Genomic DNA, 12,681 nt, shown 5'->3' with positions numbered 1-12,681 from the left:
AAGCATCCACATTTTCTAAGTTTTCCTATTTCTTTTTTTAGAGTTCTGTGGTTTTCGTTGTAGAGGTCTTTTTCAACAATCATTGTAGATTGATTCCCAAATTTGTTTTGGCTGTTATGAATAAGGTAGTTCTTCAACACATGGTGCTAAAATAACTGGAAATCCATTGTAGCAAAATGAAACTAAACCCCTATGTATTACACTGCACAAAATTCAACTCAAAGTGGATCAAAGATTTAGTTACTAGAATAGAGACCCTGCACTAATAGAAGAAAAGGTAGGCCCAAATCTTCACCATCTCAGCTCAGGAAATGACTTCCTTAACAAGACTCCTAGAGCACAAGAAGTAAAATCAAGAATTAATTAAAGGATGGAATCAACTTAATATGTTTCTCCACGCTAAAGCAAACAATCAGTAATGTGAAGAGAGAGCCTACAAAATGGGAGAAAATTTTTAGCACTTGCACCTCTACAAAAACTTAACACACACAAAAAAACCCAACAACAAATAACCCAATTAATAAATGGGCTAAGGAACTGAAAAGATGTTCAATATCTCTAGCAATTAGACAAATGCAAATCAAAACCACTCTAAGATTCCATCTCACTCCAGTCAGAATGGCAATTACCAAGAATACAAGCAATAATAAATGTTGATGATAACGTGGTGGAAAAAGTACACTCATAAATTACATTGTTGGTAGGGCTGCAAATTGGTACAACCATTAGCAAAAACATTATGGAGATTCCTCAGAAAACTTGGTATGGAATCTCCATTTGACTCAGCTATCTCACTGCTAGTTTTTACCCAAATGACTTAAAATCAGCATACTAGACTCATGCAGCCACATCAATGCTTATAGCATCTCAATTCACAATAGCTAAGCTATGGAACCAACCTAGATGCCCTTAAACTGATGAATGCATAAAGAAAATGTAGTATAGTCTTTCCATGCCTAGATCAGCCATGGCTCCTGGTTCCAAGAAGCAAGTAGCGGCTCCAAAGCACTGGATGATGAATAAATTGACTGGTGTGTTTGCTCCTCATCCATCCACTGGTCCCCACAAGCTGAGAGAATGTCTTCCTTTCATCATTTTTCTAAGGAACAGACTTAAGTATCCTCTGACCGGAGATGAAGTAAAAAAGATTTGCATGCAGCACTTCATCAAGATTGATGACAAAATCCAAACCAATAAAACCTACCCCACCAGTTTTATGGATGTCTTCAGCATTGATGAATGGAGAGAATTTCGTTCTGATCTAATGACACCAAGGGTCATTTTGCTGTTCATCGCATTACACCTGAGGAAGCCAAGTACAAGTGACGCATGATGCTGGAACCATTCAATACCCTGATCTCCTAATGAAGGTGGATACCATTTAGATTGATTTGAAGACTCTCAAGTTTATTGATTTCATCAAGTTTGACACTGGTAACTTGTGTATGGTGACCGGAGGTGCTACCTTGGGAAGAATTGGTGTGATTACCAACAGAGAGAGACATCCTGGCTCTTTTGACATGGTTCATGTGAAAGATGCCAGTCGCAACAGATTTGTCACCTGGCTCTCCAATATTTTTGTTATTGGCAAAGGCAATAAACCATGGATTCCTCTTCCCTGAGGAAAAGGAATTTGACTCATTATTGCTGAAGTGAGAAACAAGAGACTGGCTGCCAAACAGAGCAGTGGGTGAAATAAATGGTCTCTAGGTGATATGCCTACAGAGTAGAGGTCTTTGTACTTAATTAAAGAAAATACAGCAGGATTAAAATATATATATATATATATATATACACACACAATGCAATAAAAAACCCAAAAATATATATACACAATGAATTCTTCCTTAGCCTTAAGGAAGAATGAAATAATGACATTTGCCAATAAAGAGATGGAGGTGGAGAATGATATTAAGCAAAATAAGACAATCCCAAAGAACCAAAGGCCAAATGGTCTCTCTGATATGTGGATGCTAATTCACAGTAGAAGTTGGGGGATGGTTAGGGAAGAATAGAGATACTATTGATTAGGCAGAGGAGAATAACAGGAGGGGAGGGTATATGGGGATAAGAAGGATAGTAGAATGAATCAGACATTATGACCTATTATATACGACTACACAACTGGTATGATTCTACATTTTACAACCAGAAAAATGAGATGTGTAGGATGTGGCAAAATGTACTCTACTGTTATGTAGAACTAATTGAAACAATTACAAAAAATGAATGGGGGGTATACCTACAAAACTTCCTTAAAACTAATATCACTATGGTTCATTGTCCACCTCCAAAATCAAATCCAGATAACTATTCTGGCCTCTCAACAACATATCTCCACCAACTTGATTGTCTAGAATTTACAATAATATTCAGGCTTCTTGGATCCCCAAAGATAGCTTACAAGCATCAACTGCAAAATGATATTCTTTGCCATAATCCTAATTTGTGTCCTTTCTCTTCTCTGTTCAGTTCATAAAGTCAGAATAAACACTGCCCAAGACATTTGGAGATACAACCAGATGTGGTTCACTCAACAGCTTTGAAAAGTAAAAGAAATAGAGATGTGTGGAGGCCCTGGGGATGTTTAAAGTTCACTCAGGACACTAGGCAAGAGAAACGGAAAACTGCTGATGTTTGGAATCAGAGTGTCCTAAAGACAGTGTGCTCTGTCCAGGGTTAACTAAAAGTGCCTTGGGAAAGAAAAGGAAGCACAGATTGCTTCCCTCAGTTATTTGCAAAAATGTTATGGTCATTCCCTTTTAAATTTATCTAGAGTTCCTGCCTGTTGGCATAGAGAACTGCTTGATAAAGTAATAAACTCTAGCATTCAGCACTCATGGTTACTTTAATCATATCTCTGGTTCATGTTCCTGAGAACACACATCTTTTTTCATCTTATCTCTAGTTTTTTTTTTTTTTGTGTGTGTGTGTGTGTGTGAACACTATACCATTGTTCATTCCTCTGTATAGAAGGAACAGGTCAGCCTGGCACTTCACTTCATCTTGGCTTTTTTCCTCTCCATCTTTTATTTGCTACATCCAGGGTTTAGCTCATCTAGCCCAGCAGGGTATTAATACAATCAATCTCCCTGTAGCTTCTTTGGTGGTCTGTAATTAGTGTTTTTGGACACAGCATGAACCATATCAGATTTGGAGAGATTCATTCTCTGTGTACCACATAAGACTGGGGACATTAGCAGTTCAGCCTGGTGTGTCCAGATCCTACTTTATTACTCTTAAAATGAAAGTGGTTGCCTTGTTGGGTATTTTGTGTTTCCTCAGGCACTGTTGATATTGGTTTGTTATTTGAATGGTTTTTGGCTTCTTTAGTAGTGGTTATCCAAAGCATTTGTCTTTATTAGACACTAGAAAACGTCCAGGTATTCAATGGGAAAGTAGTAGGCAGGAATTAATGCAACAGGAACCATATGAAATGGTAAATGAGGAGTAATGGTAACTGAGTGTGCATCTTTCTTTTGTGTTGGTACTCAAGAATATCAGAAGACAGACTCCCTAAATACTTGTCTTCTCCCAATGAGACCTCCACTCTTTTCTATGTCCTCATCCTCTGTTTCTTATATGCATGAATTTGCCTATTGTTCGTATTTCATAAAAATGCAATCACAAAATGTGACCTTTTGTGGAGGATTCCTTTTACTTAAAAGCATTTTAAAGTTACAGCATGTACAGCATTTCAATATTTTCATTCATGTTGTATATATAGCAGAAATTCATTTTTTTACCTGAGTAATATTTCCTTGTGAGCATACCATACTTCTAAAGAAATCAAATCATCGATTTATGCACAGGTTTTTTTTTCCTATCTTTTAGCTATTGTGAATGATACTCTTACAAATATTTCTGTGTAAGACTTTGTTAGTGTTAGAAGAGGGTTTTTTCAAATATATACATATTTTTCACAGAGGATGAGGAAAGAGGGCATTTTAGAATGAAATGATGAAAAAGTTTAAAGGTAGATAGCAATAATGGTTCTAAAACAATGTGAAGGTAAAACTGTTCCTTCATTGTGCAATGTAAAATAGTTTAACATGTGAGTTTTGTAAAAACTGTCTTCCTAGTTTTTTGAGTGTTTTTAGCAAAGAATTTATTTGGTTATGTAAACATTTTTCCTAAATCAACCAGGGTAATTCATGTCATTTCCCTTCATTCTGATAATGTGGTGTGTTATGTTGACATTTCTCAGTTGAACCATGTAAAATAATGTCACTGATTATTGTGTGTATGATTCTATAATATGCTAGCGGATTCATTCATAGTATTTTTATTATTGATAAATAAAAAACTACATTCTTACAGAGTACAAAGTGATGTTTTGGTACATTTATACAATATACATTATCAACTCTGGATGCATAGAATATTCATTATCTGAATCAATTAGTATTTATTTGTGATGAAACACTTAAAATCATCTCTTTTAGCTATTTTGAATCATGTGACACCAGATTTTAATTATAATCACTCATGATGTAATGGAAAATTAGCTCACATTCCACGTGATTTCTCCTTTTTCCTTATTTTCTCCCCTCTCCAGCCTGTGATAACTATATGGCTCACTAGTTTCTAGATTCTACATAGGAGTGAGATCCTCTAACACCCGCATTTGTGTGTTTTATTTCATGCAATATTATGATCTCCAGATGCACCCATTCTGATGCAAATGATGAATTTTGTCCTTGTTAAGCCTGAGCTGTATTCTGTTGTACACAAATTTTACATTTTCTTTATTCATTAATCCATTGATGAATACCTTGTTTGGTTTCTTATCATGATTATTGTAAATGGACTAGATCCCTATCTCTTGCTGCATACAAAAATCATTATGAAAATGATTTGGTATTTAAATGTGCAATATGAAACTATAAAACTACCAAAAGAAAATGTATGGAAATATTTTATGACATTGGAAAGTATTATAAGTATTTTCAAGGGCTTTTCCACATATCTTTATAGGAATATTGATCTATAGTTTTCTTTTCTACTAATGTGTTTGGTAACAGAGTGATGCTGACTTTTAGAAATAAATTTGAAATGCTTCATCTTTTTGTATTGTTTGAAAAGGTTTAGGATAATAGGTATCAGTTATTTTTAAGTTATTTTTAAGGTAGAATTCAACCATGTAGTTATCTGGTCCTCTGCTTCATATAGTAGGGAAGTTTTTAAATTCTATTCATATATTTGTTCATTTTCTTCCACTTTTTTGGACTGATTTATAGTTGTACATACTGATGGGATCTATGTTACATATTTGTGCATGTACATAATACACAATATAACAAAATCATTTGGCTACTCTCAATCCTCAGCATTTCCCTATCCCTCTCCACATCCTACCCTTTGGTCCCTTTCTTCTGATTTCCCTTTGATTTTTCATGAGATACTTTCCCAATTTTCTTCTCTGTAGCTTGCATATATGAGAGAAAAAAAACATACAACACTTGACTTTATGATTTGGGCTTTGTTTTTAATTGAAATAAAATTCATATGACTAAGTCTGGCATTCTAAACTATTTTAAAATGTATTATTCGGTGTTTTTTATTATCCACACTATGTAGCCACTATCAATATCTAGTTCTAGAACATTTCATCACCTCTCAAATTAACTCTGAACTTGTTCACAGTCACTCTCTGTCCCCTCCGCCCCTGACTAATACTAATCTTCATTTTTTCTTTGGAATTGCCAACTCTGCACATTCTGTGTAGGTGGAAGTCTATTACAGATAGTCTTCTGTGTGTGGCTTCTCTTACTAAGTGTAACACTTTCAAGGTTTATTCATTTTGAAGCATGTAGCGTAACCTTTTCATAATCAAATAGAATCCCATTGTGTAGCTACACCACATTTTATTCATCCTTTCCTGGATTGATGGACATCTGGGCAGTTTTCACTTTCAGCTAAGCAATGCTGCTTAGAACATTTATAAACATTCCTGAACACTCTTTTGTGGAAACATGTTTTCAATTTTCTTGGATATATACCTTAGAACAAAATTGTAGGATTGTGTGGTATTTCTCTTAAACTTCCTAAGGAACTGCCAAATAGCTTTTCATGTCAGCTGCACCATTTTACAGCACTGGATGAGGGTTCCAATTTCTATATGTCCCTACCAAACTTGTTTCTTTCCTTTATTTAAAAAATAAATATATTCTAGTGGGGGGTAAGGTGAAATCTCATATTTATTTTTATTTTCACTTCCATATGACTAATGATTTTGAACATTTTTTCATGTACTTATTGGCCATATTATGTCTTTTTTTGAGAACTATTTAAATTCTTTGCCCATTTTTAAATTGGGTTGTTGGTCTTTTTGTTGTTGAGTTGTTAGTTTCCTTTATATATATACTGGATTCTAGACTCATCAGATATATAACTTGCAAACACCTTCTCTCATTATGGAGCTGGTTTATTCATTCTCTGGACAGTGTCCCTTCATGCATAAACACATTTTAATTTGTTAAAGCCCAGTTTATCTACTTTTTGCTTTTGTTGCTTTTGCTTTTGTGGTCATACTGAAGGCATTTACCTAATACAAGGATTTTGACTTATTTTGCTTAATCTGATAGTCTCTAGTTCCACCCATTTTTCGGCCAATAACATGATTTCATTTTTCTTTTAAGACTGAACAAAAACTCTATTATGTATATACACCACATTTTTTTTATCCATTCATGACTAATGGATACCTAAGCTGGTTCTATAGTTTAACTATTATAAACTGTGGTGTTTTAAACATAGATATGCATGTATCACTGTAGGAAGATGACCATAATTCTCCAGCAGCACTCTTTTTAAGTCATTTTTGGTTATTTGTTTCTACAAATATTGTCCATTTTATCCAAGTTATATAATTTGATAGCACACACTTAATGTTCTAATTCTTCTATTTCTGGAAGTTTGGTGATAATTTTCCAAATGTTCATATCTGCTTTTTTAATTTGTGTTTTCTCTGATTCTTTATTAAAAAATGTTGGCCTTATTTTTTTTTGATCTTTTTAAGAATCACCTTGGATTTAGTTGATTATTCTGTTTTCTATCTTCATTATTATTATTATTATTCATTCTATTTTTTTATATATGTATATTTTTATTACATTGACTTAACTCTTTTATATTTAGCACACATAACTCTATTGCATCCTTTGCTGTGGAGATTTAATTTGATGAAATCCCATACTTTCACTTGGCTTTTGTTGCCTGTAAAGAGAATGGTGTCTATAATAAGAAATTTCATTTGAAAATTGCAATGAGAAACATGATAGGCAAGTAAAGTGATGGATTTACTAATTAGCCTAATTAAATCATTCCAAGTGATAAACATAAACATATAGTGAAATATCACATTACACCCCCAAAATATATGCAATTGTTATTTATCAATTTAAAATAAAATAGAAGAAAGAATAGACATATTAAGTGTTAGCATGGATATTAAAAATTCCTTATATACTATGGGTGAAAATATAGATTGTGATTTACCTTGTGAAAAGAAGAATGAAAGTTCTGTACCACTATCTTTTTTCCCCCTGAATTTAGAATTTCCCATTATTATAAGCGCTTTTTTTTTGACACTCTCCTTCATTGTAGTCCTACAAAATTCTTTAAAAAATTTGCATTTTGGCTTCTTCCTTCAAATTGCTAAAATTTCTTCTTTTATACTGGTGACCTTTTTCATTAAACTAGAAAGCCTTGAAAAAGAAAATCCACACATTCCTACAATATTTCTACAATCCTAACATCTTGATCATACATTATATTCTCCCATTTGTTACAAAAAATATAAAATAAAAAATCTGTTCTGGGGCAACACTTTTTTGTGATACTACATCCAATTCCAAATCATTTTATGAAAGATGTCACCAAAATTATTGGTTTATCTTTCCTAAGTGATCAGTCAGTACATCTTGCTAGAATATTGTTGTCAGTGCATAACAAGCTATAATTTTCCATCTTTAAAAAGTTTTTAAGATAGATATCTTCAAAATAGTATTACAGAGGATCAAAGGCAAAAAAAAACACCCTGAAAACCTAGTCAAAATTGTAAAAATCTGTACTTTAGAAGATACTGAAGGGTTACAGCCACTACTTAACTAGAAAAATTATGGTAGGAAAATTTTGGTGGCATTTTAATTTTTCTCCTTTACTGCTTCCTTTGCCCTCATAGCAGAAGGATTGTGTTACCAATATGGATGCCAGATTCTGGATGAGCAGAATAACACATTTACAAGAAATTTTTGTCTTTTTAAAAATAGTCTGAGATTCTCTGAATGACTGATAGTAGGACTTTCCATGGATAGACCTAGCATCAACAATCTCAGGATAGGGAAGCCATTACACAGGTATTGTGCCCTAAAACAATGAAATTTTAAAAATGAAAATATTACTTCTTCCTGAGGCTAAATAAAACCAGTTTTGACTATAATAGACAATAATAGACATGCTGAAAATGTGAGAAGAAAAGTAAGAAGTGAGCTACATTGAGGAATATGGCTTTGGAAATACCTTACATCTACTAGGAAATATAGAAAAATTATGCACATAAACAGAATAGTAGGTCTATTCAAAACAAATTGCCACAGCCTGGCTGGGCACAATTCAGGAGCCACTTGTCAAAAGAAACGAACTTTATTTTTAGAACCACACATGCCAAACAAAAAAGCTCCTCAGGAAAACATTCAGAGCCCAACTGCCACCACCAGCTTCCCACAAGCCTCTCCCCACACCCCAAGCCTCTCCACTTCCCACAATCCTCCTGCTCTTGAGGCCAATTGGCTGGGTCGCGTGGGCAGAGCCAAAAAAGTCCCCCAATGAGCAGCTCCGTGGTCTGAAAGGGCAGGGAAATAGCCCAATGAGCATCACCAAAGAGGAGCCAATCAGCTAGAAGTTGCTGGGGCCGCTGTGAGCCAATCATCAGCTGGCAGTCTGAAAGTTTGCTGGGGCCCCTTCGGATGTGGCTCTCAACATCTCCCCCTCTCTGTTTAAACAACAAGCATGTGGCTTAGGGACTGTGCCTGCCTTAGGTTGTCCAATAGTACATATGGTCCTTAGGTTGGTACCATTGCAATTGGATCTTACCTGTCACTGACTACCGGTCCAGTATACAGCCACACCTGTGGAGAGGTCTTTGTACCAGTGGGGGGAGGGGGGGTGAGGTTCTTTGCCTCACCTCTGTTGGCCCCCAAATTTTAGCTGAACAACCATGACCAGCAGAAGGGAGGAAGATATACCAAGCCAATTGATGGCTCCTTTTGGAAAAATTGTACCACTGATGACATCATCAGCAAAAATACCCCAACACTACCACAAGTCGTTGCACCAACAGATAGTTCACAATGCATACAGGAGAGTTCACAATGCATACAAGTGATACATAGTCCAGGCAAGTTCTGCAAGCAGTTCAGTGATGGCTATTGCAGAAGCTGTAGATTGGTTTTATCTTTGTCTTCACCAGCACTGGGATGAAGATAGGAATTCTGGCAATAATGGCTAAAGAAAAAATTATGTAACATTCCAGAAGGCATTAAAAGAAAACAATTTTCTTAATAATTTACATTGTCCTTAAGAGAATTATTAAATATAATGAAAAGGAAAGGTGAAAGTAAACAAACAGATCTGTTAACCTCCTTTTTTGTTTACATATTAAAACAATCCTCAACAGTTGTTTACCCAATTTAAATTAAACCATTTAAATCACGTGAATAAAAAACAATATATTTGGATCCATTTTTTCATGAGTGCTCATCATATACGGTATATGGACATACGTACATTCAAACATTTAACACAAAACACAAGTGTGCACACATAATATAATACATACAACACATAACATAATAGTAAAGGCCATATAACTTTTTACAGGTGAAATCTCCATTGCAATGTTTAAAAACTCTATAGTCAAAAAATAGAACTGATCAGCAAAACATTAACCTAGGTCTGTATGAGCTCAAAAAACAAAATAGAATGTGGGAAAGGGCAATAATAAAATAGATATTGAAAAAAGCATCCTGGTTCTGTCGCAGATGTAAGAATAGCCAAACTGGAGTTTTGGATATCTGCTGTTATGGACTTGAGTCAAATCATCTTCTTTTTGGTCTGTAGAAATTGCTTTAGTTAATCTCTCTGGAATCCAAATCAGCTGCTGTTCTCTCTGTGGAAACACACAAACAGACCCCCAATGCCAGACAATCACTGGGTCAGGACCTTTCCATTGTCCTGTTAGAATATCCTTCCAAAGTACCTTGGGCTTATGCACATTTTTTGGACACATATGCCTTTCCGCAGCACTAAGTCCTGATGAATCCAAATTTAAAAAGTTTAGAGTAAAAAGGGTTATTTTAAGTTTATCTTTGGGGAATATATGTACCCCTTCCCAATTCCTTCTTTTTGCTTTAATAAGTACATTTTAATAGTTTGATGAGCTCTTTCAACTATGCCTTGTCCCTGTGGATTCTATGGGATTCCTGTTATATGAGTAATGCCAAATGTTGAGCAAAATTGTTTAAAAGAGGTAGAAGTATAACCAGGGGAATTATTTGTTTTTAACTGTTTTGGAACACCCACAGTGGCAAAATTTTGTAAGCAATAAGCTATAACATCTTTAGTTTTTTCTCCGGCATGAAGGGAGCCCATCAAAAATCCAGAAGAAGTATCAACTGTAACATGCAAATATTTTAATTTTCCAAATTCTGGCAAGTGTGTGACATCCATCTGCCAAATATGGTTAGGTATCAATCCTCTAGGATTGACTCCAAGATTAACTTGTGGTAAAAAGGTCACACAATTTTGACATTGTTTTATTATTTGTCTAGCTTGTTCCTTAGTTATTTTAAAATGCTTTTGTAAAGTATTAGCATTGACATGGAACTTTTTATGAAAATTTATAGCTTCTTCTAGTGTGGAGAAAATATGTATGTCATGTGTAGTTTTATCTGCTAAATCATTGCCCAAACTAAGGGCTCCAGGCAATCCTGTATGTGCCCTGATATGTCCTATAAAGAATGGATCTTTTCTGTCCCAGATTAGACTTTGTATAGTGGAAAGCAAAGAGAAAACAGTAGAGGAAGGGGAAATCCTACCAGCATCTTCAAGGGATACTATAGCATTAACTATATACTGACTATCGGAAAATAAATTAAATACAGAATCTTTAAACATCACAAAAGCTTGTAAAACTGCATTAAGCTCTACCTTTTGAGCTGATTGTTTGGGCACTAAAAATGTAAAAGTTTGATCAGGGGTAACTACTGCTGCTGTACCATTATTTGACCCATCAGTGAATATATTTGGAGCATTCATGATAGGTGTTTTTCTTGTCATTTTTGGAAAAACTACAGGATGCGAAAACCAAAAAGACAATAAAGGATTAGATGGTAAGTGGTTATCAAATGAAACATTAGATTTTCACATGATTATTGCCCAAGTATTTAACTCATTAGCTAACTCATCAATTTGATCCATAATATATGGAGTAATAATTTTATTGGGAGAAATTCCAAACACTCCCTTTGCTGCTTTTATTCCTTTGAGTATTAATTGTCCTACAGCCTCAGGATACCTAGTAAGGATAGTGTTAGGAGAATAAGATAAATGTATCCATAATAATGGACCTTCTTGCCAAAATACTCCTGTAGGAATATTTTTTGTTGGTAGTACAATAAATAATAAAGACAAACTTATATCAATTCTATCCAAATGCATATTTTCCATACATGTTTCAATGATTTTTGATGCCTTTCTTGCTTCAGGCGTTAACTTTCGGGGTGAATTTGGATCTGATGGACCTTTTAGGATATCAAATAAAGGTCCCAACTCTCCTGTTGGTATACCTAGATAAGGCCTTATCCAATTTATGTCTCCTAATAACTTTTGAAAGTTGTTAAGTGATTTGAGTTGATCTACGCGTATTTGAATTTTTGGTGGACAGACCATGTTTGAGGATAATAGAACTCCTAAATAATTAATTGGAAAATTTAATTGTACTTTATCTATTGCTATCTCTAGATTATATTTTTTTAATAAGTTTGTAAGTGTGGCATAACAGTCTAGCAATGTGTTTTTATCTTTGTGTGCTAATAATACATCATCCATAGAGTGAAATATTTGTAGTTCAGGATTTTGATTTCTAAGTGGCTGGATTAATTTGTTAACATAAATTTGACACATAATTGGGGTGTTAGCCATCCCTTGAGGGAGTACTTTCCATTCATATCTCTGATCAGGACCTTCATGATTCAGTGCAGGGATAGTAAATGCAAAACGTGGACTATCCTCAGGATGAATTGGAATTGAAAAAAAAACAATCTTTAATATCTATAACTAAAACATACCAGGTTGTTGGCAAATCAGACAATTGAGGAATCCTAAATTGAGCAGGTTCCATAATAACCATCTCATTATTAATGGCTCTTCAATCTTGCAATAATCTCCATTTACCAGATTTCTTTTTGATGACAAAAATGGGAGTATTATGGGGGAGATACAGAAGGTTGTATATGTCCTTCCACTAATTGTTGTTTGACCAGGTCATGGGCTGCTTGTATCTTTTCTTTAGTCAGGGGCCACTGAGAAACCCATACTGGTCTTTATGATTTCCAAGTAATTTTTATTGTCTCAGTGAACCCTCCTGAAAACCCAATCCATGTCTATCTATCTCTTGAT

General features: G+C 34.6%; 1 pseudogene; it reads left to right on the top strand.

The window, feature by feature from the left end:
• Positions 1-967: 967 nt before the first annotated feature.
• Positions 968-1,694, top strand: LOC124106579 (small ribosomal subunit protein eS4, X isoform-like; annotated as a pseudogene).
• The last annotated feature ends 10,987 nt before the right edge of the window (positions 1,695-12,681 follow it).

The sequence above is a fragment of the Marmota monax genome, unplaced genomic scaffold, assembly GCF_021218885.2.
Source record: "Marmota monax isolate L192 unplaced genomic scaffold, Marmota_monax_Labrador192_F-V1.1 WCK01_AAM20220418_F8-fsc00260, whole genome shotgun sequence".
Taxonomy (NCBI): Eukaryota; Metazoa; Chordata; class Mammalia; order Rodentia; family Sciuridae; genus Marmota; species Marmota monax.
The sequence above is the reverse complement of the archived record's forward strand: the minus strand, read 5'-3'. Positions and strand labels throughout refer to the sequence as shown.